The sequence below is a fragment of the Lagenorhynchus albirostris genome, chromosome 1 (assembly GCF_949774975.1).
Source record: "Lagenorhynchus albirostris chromosome 1, mLagAlb1.1, whole genome shotgun sequence".
In the NCBI taxonomy this organism is placed as follows: domain Eukaryota; kingdom Metazoa; phylum Chordata; class Mammalia; order Artiodactyla; family Delphinidae; genus Lagenorhynchus; species Lagenorhynchus albirostris.
In genome coordinates, this window is record NC_083095.1 from 76,309,804 (window position 1) to 76,329,537 (window position 19,734).

Below are 19,734 nucleotides of genomic sequence, written 5' to 3' on the forward strand. Positions count from 1 at the left end.
GTGTGAAGATCCGCTAACAATACCCAATTACAGGGACTTCCCTGATGGCACAGTGGTTAAGAATCCGCCTGCCAATGCAGGGGAAACGGGTTCGAGCCCTGGTCCGGGAAGATTCCCACATGCCACGGAGCAACTAAGCCCGTGTGCCACAACTACTGAGCCTGCGTGCCACAACTACTGAAGCCCATGTGCCTAGAGCCCGTGCTCTGCAACAAGAGAAGCCACTGCAATGAGAAGCCTGCGCACCGCAACGAAGAGTAGCCCCTGCTCACCGCAACTAGAGAAAGCCTGCGTGCAGCAACAAAGACCCAACGCAGCCACAATATTAATTAACTAATTAACTAATAATTAGAAATAAATAAATAAAAGAGCTTTCAGAGAGCTCCCTGGCCCTTTCTACTATGTGAGGACAAAGAGAGCCATCTATGAACCAGGAAGTGGCTCTCACCAGACACCAAATGTGCTGGTGCCTTGATCTCGGACTTCCCAACCTTCAGAACGGTGAGAAATGAATTTCTGTTGTTTGTAAGTTTGGAAGTCTTTGGAAGTTTGTTGTAGCAACCTGAAGGAACAAAGACAAGGACTCTAGACAGGGTGGTCAGGAAAGAATCACTGATGAAGGGAAATTTAAACTGAAACCTGATGTCATAGAAAAGAACATTTCAGGCAGGAAGAACAGAAAGTGCAGAAGTCCAGAGGCAGGCAAAGGCTTGGCATCTTTTAGGTGCCTACAGAGCCCGGTGTGGCTGAGGTGAAGTGAGTGTGTGTGAGATGCTGATGAAGAGAGAGAAAGAGAAGACATACATAATAGAAGAGTCAGCCGCAGGGTCAACAGGGGATTCTCCAGGGAATAGAGTTCCTGTCCTAGAATTGGTATGGCCTCAGGAAAATGATAAAGAGAAACCCCCAATTTCTTAAAGAAAGAGACATCAGTGACTGCAGACCATCCCTGGAATGAAATGTGGATCAGCTCACCACAAGGAGTTATGCAAGATCCAACCCAAGCAGGGGCAGCAGCAGCAAAATCTCAGGTGACCAACTCTCTCTCCACAGTGAACCTTTAAGTGAGGAGGGTGTCTCTGAGGTTCTGAGGTCCTCCTGCAGAGGAAAGAGGGATGTAATGAGCCTCATCACTAGACAAAGAGAAGTTGAATGATGCTCTCCCTGGAGGAGACATGCTAACAGTTCTGACATCAGCAGCCACGCAACAAACTGTGTTAAGTAATGAGAAATTCTGAACACTTGTTCATTTATCATAAGTAGTAAGAATAGAGGGAACTCCCTGGCAGTCCAGTGGTTAGGATGCTGTGCTTTCATTGCCGAGGGTGTGCGGGGTCGATTCCTGGTTGGGGAGCTAAGGTCTCACAAGCCATGCGGCGCAGCCAATAAAAAAGAATAGAGAAGAACTAAATGCATTCAGAACGCAAACACAGAGATTCAGAGTCACTATTATAGAGCTGCAGGGAAGGGCTGTGAGCTGCTCTACTGGATTACTAAGGATAAATGTTGACTCTCCCTTCATTAGTTCTCTACGTATAGTTTCCTTTTGCCAAAAAAGAGGAAGAGATGGATGAATCTCTAAATTAACCAATTATCCCATGCGTTCATGGTGATGAAAGATCACTGACAGAATAAAGAACTTCTGTCTGAGTCCCCCTTCTTTCTCAGTGGCCTAATTTCCTCCTTTATTGGTATCATTTATCGCGGTCTAATCAACTTGTCCCTGCAGAAAGCACCCAGCCCCTCCTCTCTGAGTGCATGGCCGTTGTGTACAGGCTGCCCAAGTGCCTGACGGCTTGTTCTCAGGATGGGTTCGTTAAACCCCATCAATCTCGCAGACCTCTACATGTTCCTGATTAATATCAAGGCTTCCTTCTCATTTCTCTGTCTGTGGCAATCCCCAAAACTGCCCCTGTCCCACTGTAGCTCCTCTCCTCTCCAGCAATGGCTTCAGCCTCCTGAGGTCACCCATCTGCTCCTTCCGTTCATGTGCATTTCAGCCATAGGGATCGTATAGCCTGAGGCTCGTGGCACTCATGCAAAAGGCCAGGGGCACAGACCTGGAGGTTATGCCTTTCCCGGGTCATCTACCCTCTCTCAACTGTGTACCATATTGGGACCTGTCCACCTGTGAACAGCTACACCCATTTCAAGTCTCAATTTAAGTGTCAACTACTCTGTGGAGCCTTCCTTGGAACAATTCCTATTCCTTTCTTTTTGTTCCTTGCACATTTAAAACTTTTTTTAAAATAGTTTGGTAGCTCCTATAGAACTCTAAGTCCCTTGAGGGCAGGTACTGTGTCTCATCTATCTGCGTGTTAATAAGAACTAGTGGGGCTTCCTTGGTGGCACAGTGGTTGAGAGTCCGCCTGCCGATGCAGGGGACACGGGTTCATGCCCTGGTCCGGGAGGATCCCACATGCTGCGGAGCGGCTGGACCCGTGAGCCATGGCCACTGAGCCTGCGCGTCCGGAGCCTGTGCTCCGCAGTGGGAGAGGCCGCAACAGTGAGAGGTCCACGTACCGCAAAAAAAAAAAAAAAAAAAAAAGGACTAGTGCATAGTAGATGCTTGATAAATAATTGTCAAATAAGTTAATTATAGTGAACATCTATCATAAGAGAGGTCAATGAGGTAAACAGAAGCATAATGAAACCAAGCGATGCCCTGTGGGGCTCCTGGGCACGGAGGCCTTTTTCGTCCCGTTTCTTGTAGGCAAGACTCCAGCCTCCAGGACCTTCCCTGAGTTCCAAAGGGCAGATTCAAACAGTTGCTAATCAAGGGAACGGCAGCCAAGAAACCACCTGAGGCCAGATTAAAAGACCAGAGAAGCTCATCCAGATTAGGGGACCGACCACCTGAGACAAGATGAAGGGAACGCAGGCCCTGCTCACCCCTGACCTTGTCAGAGACCCCACCCTTGAACAGTTGCTATAAAACTTCTCCTCCAATCCTCCCGGGTTGGGACACATAGTTTTCAAGGACAGGAGCCCACTGTGTCCCCCTTTGCCTGGCAAAGTGATAAAGCTATCCTTCTCTACTTCACCCAATACTCTGTCTCCAAGATTTGATTCGGCACTGGCGTACAGAGACGTTGAGTTTTGGCATCATGGGGACAAAATTTCTAAAATGCAGGCACCTGTCTGTTTGCTCACTATACGCACAGCACTTAGAATAGCGCTTGTCACATCAAAGACACTCAGAAATTCAGGGGCTTCCCTGGTGGCGCAGTGGTTAAGAATCCACCTGCCAACGCAGGGGACACAGGCTCGAGCCCTGGTCCGGGAAGATCCCACATGCCGCGGAACAGCTAAGCCCGTGCACCACGACTAGTGAGCCTGCGCTTCAGAGCTGGTGAGCCACAACTACTGAGCCCACGTGCCGCAACTACCAAAGCCAGCGTGCCTAGAGCCCGTGCTCTGCAACAAGAGAAGCCACGGCAGTAGCCTCCGCTCACCACAACTAGAGAAAGCCCGAGTGCAGCAACAAAGACCCCACACAGCCTAAAATAAATTAAATAAATAAATAAATTTATATTAAAAAAAAAGAGCTAGCTTGTGCACAAGGGAGAAGATGGGGAAAAAAAGTGCTAGCTCCCTGAGTAGAAGGGGCAAGTTGCTTTTATAACAAAAAGGAGAGTTTGTCTCATGATTACCAGTAATTTCCAGAAATCATCAAACTTCTTTGATCAACAGCAGGTGGCTCTATGATGGCCAGGAACGGGGAGGCTAACCACACACAGGGCAGGCAGCAAGCAGTGCTTAAATGCCACACTAAAGAAAAGAAACAGCATCATTGGACTCAGTGGACCAAACAGCTCCTAGATAAACATGAGGAAAAGGCAAAGAACTCACAGCCTTGACCGGCAATAGCTGCTGTTGCTCGTTATGGAAGGGAAGGCAGGTCCTCTCGGTACATTTGCCTAAAAAGATAACACTGTTAGCAGGGTAATCTTCGGAAGAGGGAGTAAATTACAGTTGTGTGTACATAGGAGAGAGCGTGTGTGTGTGTGTGTGTGTGTCTGTCATGGAGGATGTGTGGGAAATGGGTGGTGACTGTGTGTGTCTCTCTCCTACAGATGCCTCTGCATCTATAAGAAACCCAAGAGTTAGGTAGAGGGAGAGATGCTGTCTGCTGGGAGCAAGGGAGAAGGGCTTTGCTGTCCTTGACTGACCTCTCTACTTTGCTGGTCCTGCACACTCCAGGTTAGCCCATGGGGATTCAGTGCCCCCCTGTGGTTGGCATGGTTCTTCCTAGCTTTCCCCAGCTCCCAGGTCCCTTCCTGAGTCAATCCTGAATTTGGTTTCTAGTTACCACGCCCCAACTAACTCAGCTCTCCCTCCTGTCCTATGCTTCTTATTCCATTCTTCCTCATTTCCAGCTCATTCAGAAATCACTTCTGTTCATCTTCTCTTTCCTTAGAGCCCTCTCTGGCTCCTTGCTGGGGATTCAGAGCTTTCGAAAATGATCAAGATTTTTCCTTTTTCTGATCCTGATGTTCTGTCTATGAAGCATTCTCTAGCTCTGTTCTAGCTCTGGATACAATATGGTTCAAGCTAAAGATGGTTCCAGTCCTGTTTGGTAAGGATCTTGGGAAAAGAAAAGGAAATGGTCATTGAAAGTATGGCTGAAAGCAGAGGAGGCTATAGGGGAATCTACAGGCCCCTGGGATGGGAGGGGGCAAAAAATGCATGACCCACCCGTGCTTGAAATCTCCAGCCTCTGCGCACTGACCTCAAATGCTGATAGCATCAGTGACCCAGAAACATGTGAAGAGCCTCGGAATCTAATGTGCTTCTCCTCAAGCCTCCTCTCTATAGTCATACAAACCCTCTGTACCAGAAATAGCTCTCTAACTTCCATATAATCATGTCCCTTCCAATTTCTCCTTCCAAAGTCTGGGCAAGATCACTGGAGTTGAAAGCAGCAGAGAATCGATGGTGTGTGGGACGTCTTCTGTTTAAAGGAAGCAGGGCAGACAGATCGACCTTCTAAAGGCACAGCTGAAAAATTTTTTTTGCCCTCATTTCAGCAAAATCACTGTGTTGTTACAGTCCAGATTTCTACATAATTTATGTTCTTTGGACAGCAATTGATGTCAAATGAGCCAGTCGTTCTTGAATCATTGTAGTTATTAGTTTTTAAAAATTAATGTAATTTGAAAATATTTTGCTCTGTTAAGTCCGTAGCAACTGGTATTGTTAATACCGTCCTTAAAGCAATACTTAGATTTGGAAATGAATTGGTAGTTTTATATACCGTGTTCTCACACTGTAATGGGCTTGCATATGTTAAATTAACATGATCACATTAAATATTAAGGACTATTTCATTATATAAAGTACTATAACTTACATTGTGATTTTTACCATTTCTTAAAGCATTATCTAGATACATAGATAAAGAATTCATATCAAGTTCACACATATTGTCCAAACCTACATATACAAATTTAAGAGTAAAGACATTGTTGGCTATTGCAAACTGTGCCTCAGCTGCCATGTACACCTATTGGGGATATCGTGCTAATTTTTGAGTACCTTCAGAACTGTGCATTGGAACATGAAGGGAAAAAAGAAATAGGTGCTTTGTACCATGTTACATCATAGTATAAAAATGCACTGCAGTCATGCTCTCTGAGAGGAAGAATTTGACAAATTTGTCTTTTTTTTTTTTTCCCTATATGCTTCTGCTGCCTAGTCCTTCCTGTATTTGGAAGCAGTGCCTGTCTCCTATCCTGGAAGAGGCACAATCTATAAGGAGTCTTGTCACTCGACATAGTCACCTTTAAGGATCTGGGTAAGAGACGTGGAAAAGTGTTTCGCCTGGATTAGAGCCATGTCAGTCCCGAAAGCAGAAGTTTAGGATGATAGGTTGCACTGGATCCCAAGTAACAGAGGCACATCTGTTGTTTAGTAAATTCATTATTTATATGTCTACATTAGTTACTTGTGGGGCTTCCTCAAATGTGAGGCCCAGGGAAGGGGCTCTCCTTTCTTGGGCCTAAGGGTAGTTCTGGCTATATCTTCAGCACTTAGGCAAAGCCAGGCATATAGTCATAGCAGATTCCTAATAAACATCTGATCAAAAAATTTTTTGAGTGAATTGGATGAGTTCCTGAAAGAGATGTGTTGCTGGCTCTCTGGATGCTCTATGGTTGGTGAACTTTTAAAAAAGAAGAGAATGTTTTCAGGGCAGGAAAAGGTTAGAATTGTCAGCCAGGAAGAGACTAGTTTAGAAATGTTTTCTAAACAGAATACAGATGAGCTCTCAAGTTGACTTTGTATGCACCTAAGGAGGGTAGTTTCTACTTGAGCCATGAAGGCTGGACCCAGAGTTCTGATTGAAAGAACCCTGTTTCTTCAGAGATCAAGGGATAAAGAGCTCTGGCCTAAAATGGGGACTAGCCGTACATGTGAACCTTGAAATGAACTGCAGCAGGCTTCACAGCCTGAATGGTGGCTGAGAGTGTGCGAAGCACATCGTGTGGCTTGAGACAGTCCCCAGAAATTTGCCCTAATGCTCTCTAGTTAGCATGTACTGTGAAAAGTCATTGTCACCATGGTGACAACGTGCTCTACATAACTATGTTTCAGAGGAAATGGGAGAGGCCTCCCTCATGCCAGAGAGGTATAGGGATAGAATAGGATGTCAGGCCACATTTTTTGGAGAAAAAGACTTTGCCTTTCAAATTTATATCGCAACAACTTAACCCGCTGACTGCAAAGCTGGCTAAGAAGTTTTCAGTGTGGGCATGTCCTTGACCCGTGCTCTGGCAAAACCACCTGCTGCCTACTCCTGCTTTCCCTCTCTATCTAGAGGTTTAAGGGAAGAAGCTCTAGAGAACAGACTTGGCAAATTTCAAGGGATAGATGGGATGGATCTTTTTTTTACAGACTTGCGCATTTCCATAAATTTTAGGCATCTGCTGAAAACTGTCAGACTGTAATTCTTATCTGTAGCTCCTACCAAGAAAATAAAATCTGTAACGTGGAGAATCTTACCTGTCTCGGGCCTTGTAGCAAACTTAGGTTGTAAGCTGCCCTTCTGGGCCATGTTGATATGGATCCTCAGAGCTTAGGAAACAAGTCCTTCATTCAACTGCAAGGTTGGGCCTGTGGCTCCTTGCTTAAGGGGAGAAAGAAATTTGGCTGTAGCCTTGGCAAGCTGTCAGAAAATGATTGCTAAGATATAAAGAGACAGTTCACAATAGAGGATTATGAGTAGTGAAATAAACATTGGGGAAACTATTTAATCTCACTAGTAAAGAAATGCATGTTAAAACATTAGGATGGGGACTTCCCTGATGGGCCAGTGGTTAAGACTCCGCACTTCCACTGCAGAGGGCACGGGTCTGATCCCTGGTCAGGGAACTAAGATCCCCGCATGCCGCATGGCACGGCCCAAAATACCCCCGCCCCCAAAGAAAGCATTAGGGCACAGTTTCTCCTATTAAAAAAGCAAGGTTGCAGTGGAACTTATATTCCACAGCAGATGGCATTATAAATAGGTGTTAACGTTTTGGAGGGCAGTTTGCAATATATCAAGAGCCAAAAGAATTGTTTGTGTTCTTTGATCCATTGATCCCAATTTTGTTATTCTGTAAACATTTATAGAGTCCCTTCCAAATGACAACATTCTAGGCAGAGACATCAGAGATTGGTGTTGCATACTGTGCCCTTCAGGAACTGACGGTCGGCTGGGGGAAAACATACCAATAATCAGATAATAATAATACAAAGATGAACGGGGAAGATGGGGGCCTAACTGCAGGTCTGGTGAGTGTGTGACCGGGGACAGGGAAGGTTTCCTGCAGCAGATGACACCACACTGAATCTGGGAGGATAAATAATTACCCTAGAAAACCACGTGGGGAAGGATGTTCCAGGCAGAGCCAGAATAAGACCTGGAGGTGGCTGTCCATGGTTCAGCTTGGCTAGAGGATAGGCCTGGAAGTGATTTCAGAAAGTTATTCAACCATTCTCAAGGCTGACATTAGAAAAACTTTTTACACGTTTAGTGTCTTTCCCTTGACTCTGGTTTTTATTTTCTGCCTAGAGGTACATATTCATCCCTTCACTTCCCTGGGATAGACATAGGCAAATCATGCCACCTTGGCTACAAACTCCCCTGTAGTAGCAGCTGGCAAGCATGAGCTGCATTCCCTGGGTCTCTTTAACACAATGCAGGACTTCAGTGTTCCCTGAGCCCCTAATAAGAAGCAGAGATGACTTCTTGGGTAGGAGAGACTGGCAGCTGGAGCGACAGGGCACAAGACAGGCCAGACCTGCATGATCCTTTCCCTTTCCCATGGCCGCTCCATCTGGCAGGGGGCCCCTGGTGCCTTGGCAGAGCAGAGAGTCAGGCCACAGTATAGGAGAAAGTGATGGGAACACACACTAACTGTCTCCAGAGAAGAATGGACTTAATCCTGCTCACCAGCATTGCCAAGAGTGAGATGGGAAGATTGAAAGCCTGAGAATTATAACCTAAAGGAAAAGTTAAAGGAGAGTGCCTGGGGAAGAAAAAGTTTTGCAACACTAAGAAGAGTCAACATGTAGTTTGTTTTTATATTCCATCTCCTCCAAAACAAGAACAAGCTGAATGGGGTCACAGCTGTAGTACATTGGTCCCAAAGGCCTTTAGACATATGAGAAAGCACTCTCTAGCAGTGGTCATGTAGATGCCAGCATAGGGAATCTGGGAGACCCTGGAGAGCTCTATGAATAGGAGAAGCCCTGTTATCACCCCACCGTGCTGTGAATGGCTAGATGGCTGAGGTGCCCGGGCTTAGGGACTCAGGCACTCTCCTTTCGCCTTTCATTCGGTAAAGATCTGCTTAGCAAGTGCTATGGACCATGCATCATAAGTGAAAGTGTATCTATCTTTTACTTCAATTTTCCAGATGAGGGATAATGATTCTTGTCTAAGGGCCTGTGGCAGATCAGAACAGGGTCTGAGTCACAGGGGGAGCCCTGAATCCAGGAGGAAGAAGGCCCATCAGGGCTGAGTGGTCAGGCTGAAAGAACCAACTAATGGAAAAGCAAAGACTTGGCTGAGCACGAGGGTGACCCAGCCTGCAGTGCACGAGGTTGATGAGGCATTTAGAGAGCTGTCCCCAAGTGCGGACTGTGACCAAAAACGTCTTGAGACCGAAGTTCTGGCTCTCGTGATGGAAGGAGAAGAGGACTAGGGGGTTAGGATTTTTCTTCATGGAAGCTGGGAGGGCATTAGAGGGAGCAGCGTTACTTATGCAGTCAGCACCAATTCTTTTCCTCGGATCTCAGTTCCTGCTCTTGCTGCCTTCCATCCTCAGGCCCTCTTGCCTTCCTTCCAACTGACTCTGAGGGACTCTTCTTCACTGGGAATCTATGAATATTCTTTTCCCCAGGCCCTTGGATTTCCTGGCTTCAAATGACAGAGCCCCAGGGCTACTTAGGGGAGAGGACAGTCAGGGTGGAGGCTGGCGTGTTGCTCAGACTGGGTTGCATTTGCTGAAAGGATTTATGCTTTCTAGTTAGACTCTTCTTCCTTACCACTGCTCTTCCAGATGAAATGGAACAATTGGATGCCTTCCCCTTATAACCTGTGGCAAAAAAGAGGCTCAAGGAGAGGAGACAATTATCTGGGGAGTCCGGGAGTTGGGGCTGCCTTCTCTTTGCTTCTTTTCACCCTCCAGGCCATGCCTGGGTCTGATTTCCCCCAAGGACAACTGGGATCCTGCTATGCAGTCTCTGTCACGTATTGCTTGAGGTCCTATTTGAGTGCCAGGACTGAAAAGTCTCAACTTTCATCCCTGGAAGATAATGGGACAGTACTCCTTACTCAGCCCCACCACATCCAGTCCCTCCCTCCCTGGGCGATATAACAATACACCTTGGGAGGAAAGACCCTCAACACTTCTCCAGCCACAGAATCCTCAACTCTAACTCTGCGAGATCCTCAGCCCCAGGGCCTAGTAAAGGGGGCTGCACACATGAGATCAAGATTGTGGAAGTGAGGCTTCTCACTGGAGGGGTAGCAATAGCTGTGGTGACCCTTCTGTGGTCCTGGGGAGAAGAGTGGGTAAGGGGCTGAGTGAGGTAGTTATAAATAAGGCAAAGTGAGCATGAGAGGAAGAGGAGGCGGGGGAGACTTTCTTAGTTTGCAGCATGAGGCAGGTTTCTAATGGTGGAGAACTTTATTTTTATTGAATTTGAAGGGCTCTCCATTATTCTAGCCTGCCTCTCACTTTTTAGCTGTCTGACTTCGGGCAGGTCGCTGAAACTTTCTGAGAGTCAGTTATCCCTTTATAAAATTGTAGGGCTTCCCTGGTGGCGCAGTGGTTGAGAGTCCGCCTGCCGATGCAGGGGGCGCGAGTTCGTGCCCCGGTCCGGGAAGATCCCACATGCCGCGGAGCGGCTGGGCCCGTGAGCCATGGCCGCTGAGCCTGCGCGTCCGGAGCCTGTGCTCCGCAACGGAAGAGGCCACAACAGTGAGAGGCAAGCGTACAGCAAAAATAACAATAATAATAAAAATAAAATGGGATTGTAAAAATGCTTGCCTTAACTCATAAGGTTGTGGTGAGGATCAGATGGGAAAAAAAGAAGAAAAAAAAAAAGCTCTGTAATCGCTAAACCACTTCACAAACGTAAGTTATGGCAATTACTGAGGAGCGATTAGGTGAGGATCATAGATGCTTTGGGATACGATGGGATCTCTGCGCCACGTTTAGAAGGAGGTGGGATGTGGCTCTCTTCTTGTGTGACAGCTCCCTCTACCTCAGTTCCTTGAAGAAATCTAGACCCCAACACTGTGATTAGGAATGTGCTGGGCCAGTGCAGAGGGACGGGAATAAAGGAAGGGGAAGCCCTAGAGAAGAAAAAGAAGGAGATGGGCCAAGTAGAAGAGGGTGTGGCCAAGTGAGTGTCTGAACTGGTACAGAAGAGGGAGTGTCAGAAAATTCCAGCAGAGAGTGGCGAGAACTTGCAGTACCACATTTCCTGAATAGGAGGATGGAAGATACTGTGTCTCGGGGAAGAGACATTCTCACCGCGTGCCTTTCACAGAAAACACAGTTATGACGTGGACCCTCCTCCAGTTTCTGCTGCTAGATCAGACTGTTTTTCTCCCAGGCCCAGGACTCCCACAGCGTCATCATGACCACCCCAGGTCCAGGACCCTGCGTGGGTCCAGTCAGTACTGCCACGTGATGGTGCAGCACAGGGAAGTGGTCTCTAGGGTCTGCAAGTCCCTCAACACCTTCCTTCACCAGAGCTTGCAAAGGATAAATGATGTGCAGCGCCATACCTACCAGGTGCCGGAATGAATGAGTTTTCCGCCTCTGAAAACTCACCACCAAGTGGTATCTCTGGGGTCCTAGCGCTCTGACTGTCCTTACAGGTCTTAGGATCTGGTCCTGGCACATCCGAGTGGCCTGTGTGCCGAACCAGCAGGTTCATCTGGAGGGCTGGACTCCCGGGTCCCCGGGTCCTCCGTGGGCCCTCTGAGGATCTCAGCGCCCCAGCGCCTTAATTGGACCGCCTTTTGTCGTGCTCCCCCTCGTTAGACTTCTTCCCCGAATCTGCACAGCTCACTGACCCCAGCCCACCATCTCTCTCAGGGCGCCTCAAGTGACAGGGAGTGGGGTGAGGAGACATGGGTGTACGACGGGAGAATGGCTATGCTGTCTCCTCCGCGCGTGATTGCCCTTCCTGCCAGATGAGTGCAGGGCCCCCGTGACATCCTAGGCTGAGACTTGCCACTTGTTCGGCTTTTCCCTGGTCCCCCTTTCGCCTGGGGAATCTTGGCAGGGTTCGCAGTGCGTGGGGTGGGAGCGGGGCAGCATCTACTTCGGGAAGCCTTGATCCCGCTCTAGGGTTACGCTCTCTGAGTCATGGAGGCAATTTGTTCACGAGCTGTTCTCATAAAACTGATCCTGGCTGGCAGCGTTTTCTCTGGCGGCTCTACCCTCTTCTCTGGCGGAGGCGCCGCGCACCGCACCGGCGGGCAGGAGGCGCTATGCTGCTTGCTCCCCACGAGCCGAGAGCAACAGGTCGAAATTTCCCTCTTGGCTCTGCTTAGCAAGGCTGAGACCGGCTTTATATTTTAAAAGCCTTTTTTTAAAAAACATCTTTATTGGGGTATAATTGCTTTACAATGGTGTGTTAGTTTCTGCTTTATAACAAAGTGAATCAGCTATACATATACATGTGTTCCCATATCTCTTGCGTCTCCCTCCCTCCCACCCTCCCTATCCCACCCCTCCAGGCGGTCACAAAGCACCGAGCTGATCTCCCTGTGCTGTGCGGCTGCTTCCCACTAGCTATCTACCTTACGTTTGGTAGTGTATATGTGTCCATGCCACTCTCTCGCTTTGTCACAGCTCACCCTTCCCCCTCCCCATCTCCTCAAGTCCGTTCTCTAGTAGGTCCGTGTCTTTATTCCTGTCTTACCCCTAGGTTCTTATGACATTTTTTTTCTTATATTCCATATATATGTGTTAGCACACGGTATTTGTCTCTCCCTTTCTGACTTACTTCACGCTGTATGAAAGACTCTAGGTCTTGAGAGGAACAACAGAGAAATAGACACATAGGATTTAAATATCTGAAAACAGATCAGCTTCCAAAGTACAAGATTTTTACCCTTCCGCGGCGAACTGGCCCCCTGCCTTATTCTACCTGCTGCCATGGGATAGTCACACTTTTTCAAAGAGAGAAGAGCAGAAGCAGACATGTCTACTGAGCATCCCTTGTGTACCATGAGCCGCCAACAGTAGAGTGAAGATGGAGGAGGACCGGGGGAGGAGGGAGAGAGTATCAGCAGAGCGCTTCTCTTTTCTGCTCCAAGAGCAAGCGTTCTCTGTGAGCGTGTCTCTCTCTCTCTCCCTCTCTCTGTCTCTCTGCCTCTCTCTCTCTCACTACTATCATTTGTATCTCTATCTCTGATAGTACGGGCATATGGTAAAAATATAACCTCAAAAACATTAGCGATGTGTATCCAGTGAAAAGAATATCTTCCTTTAATATTTGTCTTTTAGGCCCCAGTTTCTTTTCTAAAAGCAACAAATATTTAGTTTCTTTGTATCTTTTCACAGTCTATACATAATATATATGCCTATACACCTATATACCTCTATTGGTATGTATAGAGGTTTGTGTGTGTTTGTATCTCTTCCATTTACCCCACACATAGTAGTATCATATACAGTGTTCCACACCTTATTTTTTAACTACTATGTTTTGGCGAAGGATGTACCTCACTCTAGTTAATGGCTGCATGGTATTCTCGTCTATGGCTATTTAACCACGGATACAATCATACAGTTTGTTCCAGTCTTTTACTGCTAGAAACAAGATAGAATGTGTATCCTGGAACAAAATAGCAACATCAAACCCTTTGTATTCAGCTGTTGACAAGCTCACTCCCATACATGATTAACGTTCCCAAGACCCCAGCACTGCAGCTCCTGCAAGCTGTGGGGTGGGGGGGAGTTGTGAGTTGTCAGCACCAAGTCTTCCAGATGCACCCAGTATCGTTGACCCCAAGGAAGCCTGGGAGACCATTATTTTTCGGAACATAACAACATGACCAGGGGATGTTTCCTTGTTATGAGAGCCCAGTGACATATCTGCACATGGAAGTCAGCATTAGAGTTTCAAAGTTCTGGTCTTTTAATACTAGAGAAAGCAAATACCTATTTATATGTGTTAGATAAATTAGATACAAGTAAGAACCGCTAATTTAGTTTCATATAGAGAGAATTTGAGAGCAAATTGCAAGCTCTCATTTTCAAGCAACTTCTGTGGGGTAAGCACTTTACATAAATTGACTCATTTAACCCTCATGACGACCCATGAGGTAGCTACCATTAGTCTCATTTTCTTTTAATTGATTTATTTTTATTTCTGGCTGCCTTGGGTCTTTGTTGCTGTGTGCGGGCTTTCTCTAGTTGTGGCGAGCGGAGGCTACTCTTCATTTCGGTTCGCAGGCTTCTCATTGGGTGGCTTCTCTTGCTGCAGAGCACAGGCTCTCGGCTCACGGGCTTCAGTAGTTGTGGCACTTGGGCTTAGTAGTTGTGGCTCGCAGGCTCTAGAGCGCAGGATCAGTAGTCGTGGCGCACGGGCTTAGTTGCTCCGCGGCATGTGGGATCTTCCCGGACCAGGGCTCGAACCCGTGTCCCCTGCACTGGCAGGCGGATTCTTAACCACTGCGCCACCAGGGAAGTCCCCATGAGTCTCATTTTAAAGGTGATCAAACAGAGGCACACACAGTTAACAGACAATAGCGGCAGAACCAGGAGTGTCTCCCTCAAAAGCCAAGTGTTCCCATTTATTCCGGGCTGCCTCTGAAGAGGCAGCTGGGGTGCACCGTAACCCCAGGCAGCTGGGGTTATCTCCTTTGGCAAAAACCTATGTTGAAGAGAGCAAGCTGGTTCCAGAGGGCTCATACATTTTTAAAAACCTGGTTGGGTAGACCCTGCCAGGGCTCCCTACAGATAGAGGACAAGGGAGAAGGAGAACTCCAGTCCACATAGTGTCACAGCAGTGCTCATCTCTGCATGGGATGGCATGAATGGATCCCTGACATCCTCAGAACATGACTCTTGCTCATATAGGAGCTTCTCTAGAGGTACAAAGGATTGGACACCCACTGGGAATCTCCCATATCTCTCCTAAGGACCTGGGACTTCGACATGGGCCCCAGAGTGGCCATGGCAGTGAGAGGCTGTAGAAGTCTTCCTGCTCTCGGTTCACGACTCTCTGAAGGAAATCTTAAAATGATCCCACACGTAGTCATCTGGGCCAGGGGCCTCCATTGTTCAACAACTTACTTATTTAGCAGTTTCTAGTCCAGCCTCCAGAGAGGAATCCCCAGGAAACTTGGGTTCATCATTACCTTCTCCATGCCTTCTAGAAATACCATTTCTAATATACTGCCCTGCAACAGGAACTAATTCAAGAGAGAATTCTGGAAGGATCTGTCAGTGTTTTTGAGAATCACTAGGAACCAACATGGGCAACCTAGCTACTCAGCCCAGGAGGTTGTCTAGAAAATGAAGAAGAAATGTGAGAAGAAAGGGATGGAAAAAGAGAGAGAAAAGAGAGAGGAGAGAAAGGTACATAATGAGAAAATATATTTATTTGTGATATGGAAATTATTTTTCATTTCTGAATTAGTGGAATCCTTTACTGACTGCATTAGATGTGCCAAGTCTTGTGTTAAGGGCTAAAACCAGGAGAGGAGTGGAATGTGTTATGGGAGGTGCTATCTTCTTTTTCTTGTACAAACCTTGTTCCAAATTTACATTTTTATTTTTTTAAAAAGGGACATTTATTTATTTACATATTGGCTGCATTGGGTCTTCGTTGCTGTGTGCAGGCTGTCTCTAGTTGCAGTGAGCGGGGGCTACTCTTCGTTGTGGTGCGCGGGCTTCTCATTGCGGTGGCTTCTCTTGTTGTGGAGCACGGGCTCTAGGCACGCAGGCTTCAGTAGTTGTGGCTCACGGGCTCAGTAGTTGTGGCTCACGGGCTCTAGAGTGCAGGTTCAGTAGTTAGTTGCTCCGCGGCATGTGGGATCTGCCTAGACCAGGGCTCGAACCCCTGTGCCCTGCATTGGCAGGTGGATTCTTAACCATTGCTCCACCAGGGAAGCCCCCAAATGTCCATTTTGAACTCAGTAAGGTGCCTTTATTCAAGCTCTGAAAGTACTATGGCATCAGATATCAATAAAACCTCCTAAGATTCTACAGGCCAGTTCAGTCTTCCCCCAACCCCCTTCAGCTCTTTAATCCTACTCCAGCCCACTAAAGAGCCATGTTATGTAAAAAGAGGCCCAGAATTCCCTGTTGGTCCAGTGGTTAGGACTACGCATTTTCACAGCCGAGGCCCCGGATTCAATCCCTGGTTGGGGAACTAAGATCCTGCAAGCCCCACGGTGCAGCCAACAAAAAAAGAGTCCTGATGGAACAAATAGAGCCAGGGGAGGCTGTTGGCAAAGGAGAAACCCAGGTTCCTTTTTGTTTTTGGTAATGCCCCTTGTTTTCTCTTCACATAAACATTCTGTATCTCATCACCTCCTGATGCCGGAAACTTGAGTCTTTGATTTTTTTGCTGTTCGGTTTTGCAAAGTGTTAGAACAGTTTGTTAAGTACTTCTTGAGTTTTCTTCCTCTGTTTCACTTGCATTGGATTTACTTTCTCTAATTTTCAGTCTGGACCTGATCATTGCTTCTACTCTATGTCAACTAACAACCTGAAAATACACAAAAGTCTTTCTGTAAAATCTGTAAAAGAATGAATATCTGGTGTTGTATAAAGGACTCCAATCTAGGTTTCTAGAATCTTGCATGTATTCACATATGTGCTGTTTTCTACACAATTGTCATGTACATTCTTAGTGCTTGTATTTCACTATGTAAATGGGGAATTTTACCTTTTTTTGTAAACCACCCATTTATGGGCAGTGTACTCTATTCCTGAAACTGTGTTACCGACAAGGTATACCACGATACGTGAAATGGTAGTCTAGATCCCCAAGTGGCCTGTGGAAAGTAGAGAAACCGATTTTGTGATAGAAGTAATATCACTTGTATAAACATGACTTAGGGAGAGTCAAGGGGTGGAGGAAGTTACTTTCCCTGATAGGTCCAGGAAGGCTTCCAGGAGGAGACTCCATCAGAGCAGGGCCATGAGAATAAGCAGGGGTTTGCTCGGCATTAGGGAAAGGCTGGGCATTCTAGGTGAAGGAATTGGTGTGGAACAATGCACAAAGGTGGAGAAGGACTGAGTGCTAAGAGACAGAGGTTAAATCACTGGCCCAGCTTCTAGGTGAGAAAAATTGGAATTAGACTCTTGAACTGGCATACTATAATCTTTCAACAAAATTAATCCACATAACTTTTACTACCTTTCTATATTCTCGTCTGAAAATGTGCTCCTGTTACCATTGTTGTCCTTATATAAATATGGACACAAATGTTGACCTAGACAGGACTGAAGGCAAAGCTAGGAGAACTCTGTTTTGTCATCTTGTTTTGTGGAATTCCTTAATTCCTTTGACTATTAAGCACGTTTTTTCATATATATTGTGTGTTAAGCCTTTTTATAGGTGATGAGGGTATAAAAGTGAATTAGGTATATTGTACCCCTTCTGTGATGCTTTAGTGTCTGGGTGGGCAGCAAGGCTGTACTCAAGTGTTTCTAATATGAGGCAAAACCCATATTCTCCAGTCATAGCAGTCTACCTGGCTCAACAGCTGATCTGATTGGCCTAGTCAGTGGGTTTCGTTGTTGTTATTAACAATTTTAAAAATAATTTTTGGAGTTGATGATAACCTTTCCAAACAGGGATTTTCACACAGAAAATGTGGATCCCTGGGTTGCCTTAAAATAGCCCGCCAAAATGTGGCCATGTAACCATCAGCTAGAGCAGAGTAGCAACTGCCAACTAAAAAGCTCAAGAACTCTTCCCTGATTCCACTCCTCCCTCCTGACTCCCATCCTCTCTGTTCACTCAGTGATGATACCTATCTGGCTCCTGTAGACATTTGTGTTTATGAGCCATCAGACTTGCTAAGTGTCCTGAGAGAAGTCTAGATGATACTCTACCCTATCCTTGACCATTCTCCTTTAGATTGTATTCAGAGAACATCCCCAAACACATTTTCTGATAGTTTTTTCTATAGATTCCCTCTGCACATTTTTAATTGCCCTCCATTGCCTTCAAATTAAATCCAAATGACCTAGTTGACAGGAAAGATCTTGGGCCGAGGATCTGTTTATTTGAAAAGAAATTAATACAAACCCATATTGAAAGTGTACTGGATTCTCAGCATGATTTTGTCTTTAGTATCAAAACACTGCTAAATGTGAGCTTGTTCTGTTATTTCATTAGTTTAATCACCACATCAACAGCCACTGAATTATCAGCCAATGTCATTATGCCATTATTTGTAATCCAGGGACGTTGTAAGATATAGTCTTGGGAAACAGTCTTCTGCATTGTGGTAAAAACAACTGTTGAGGATATCGGCCACAGGGTTTCACAGAGTCATCTGATGTCTAGCACTTGCAATTTCTTCACCCCCAGGGTACTCTTGAGATGTGTGCCCTTAACCTGATGAAAGGGAGATGCCAACTGACAATACCTTTCTGCACACGGCTTTCCGAATGCAGTGGTAATAACATTTTATAATTATAAACACTGCTTGGTTTAGCCTCTCTTTTGAACAGAGTTGATTAAATATGACCAAATCTTTGATTTGGGGCTTCAGTTTTTCTACTGTCCTTGGGTTTTTTATTCTTCTGTGAAAGCATTTTTCCAGGTAGAATTTTTCAACTTAAACCTCGAGATACAGCTGTTTATAAAAGTATGAAAAGTATACAGCTGTTTATAAAAGTATCTTAAACCTCGAGATATGAAAGCGGTTTATAGAAGTATAAAGTATGAAGAGTGTACAACTGCTGAGAAGTGAGCTGACTGATGTTACAGAGTACACAGAGAAATATTTAAGGTGTTAATTGTTACGGGTTTATTTCAATGTGATGAATAATCAGTGTGTCAACTCTGTGGTTTCATATGTATTACCGCTTAGAACAAAACTGTGTCAAAAACTGAGTTGATAAAAAGGAAATATTAATAATACAGATGGAATGGAGCTATGGTGCAGGATATCTGATGTCTCGGAAACCCTGAGATAAACAGTCAGGCTTGCCTGGGTCTATGCCCTAATTGTCTTGTTTCTCAGTTTGAGCTATTCCACTTGTTTCTCAACAATAGTCATTACTGCTGATAATTTTTAGTAGTTAAGGCTTTCCTTTTGATGCCATTCAGGCTAATTTTGGGCCTCTTAACTGTTAAGGTATGTTGTTTCTCCAAAGCCAGAATATTTTCCTGTGTGGAATGTTATCTCCTACTTCACCTCAGTCTCACGTGAGAGGAACAAGCTTGTTTGTCTGTTAAAGCGCACGGGCTTTAAAAAAAAAGACAGATCAGAGTTTGACTCACAGCTCTGCTCTTCACCAACCATGTGACCTCACTCAAGGAGTTTGCCTTCTCTTTTCTACCAGGGAAACAGTAAAATTCTTTCTGGATACACAGACATGCTAATTCTGATGGTGGGTCATGCTGGATGTTGAGCACAGGTGAAAACACTAGAAAGTGTAGGGAGTGTTACCAGCTGGACAGCATTATTGTGAGGCTTAATCCCAATTGCCTGGTATGAAATAGGTGCATCAAAGAGGTGGTGGCTTTCTTGTTATTTTCAACCCTTTTTGCATGTATTTTCAACACTCCATAAGGTATAAATATCATGAATGATGCTGAGATATTTTAGGCTGTATAGCACCCATCAAAGCTTTCTCTTAGGTTTAATAAGTTTTAGGCCTTCTGTTTTCCTATTAGACCAGAGGATGGTGAACCTCACTGGAGAGTGCCAAGAGCGGAACCACTCCATTAATGTTTGCTGACTGACAGGTATCCCCAAGTGCATTAGCCAGTCTTCACATCTAGACAGCTTCAGAGGCCTAAGATCAGCCTGTAGTCTTCTGTGATGATCTTTTATCTCGCTCAATTAAACAACAGTTCTGAGGGGTAGGGATTTGCATGCTGCCTGCAATATAATAGTTAAATGATTTTCTCGATAATAGTAAAGCAACAGTAACAGTAATAAATATACATGCTCCATTAGTCAGGTTTCTCCAGAGAAACAGAACCAATGTTATTAAATATATATAAAGAGATTTGTAGTAAAGA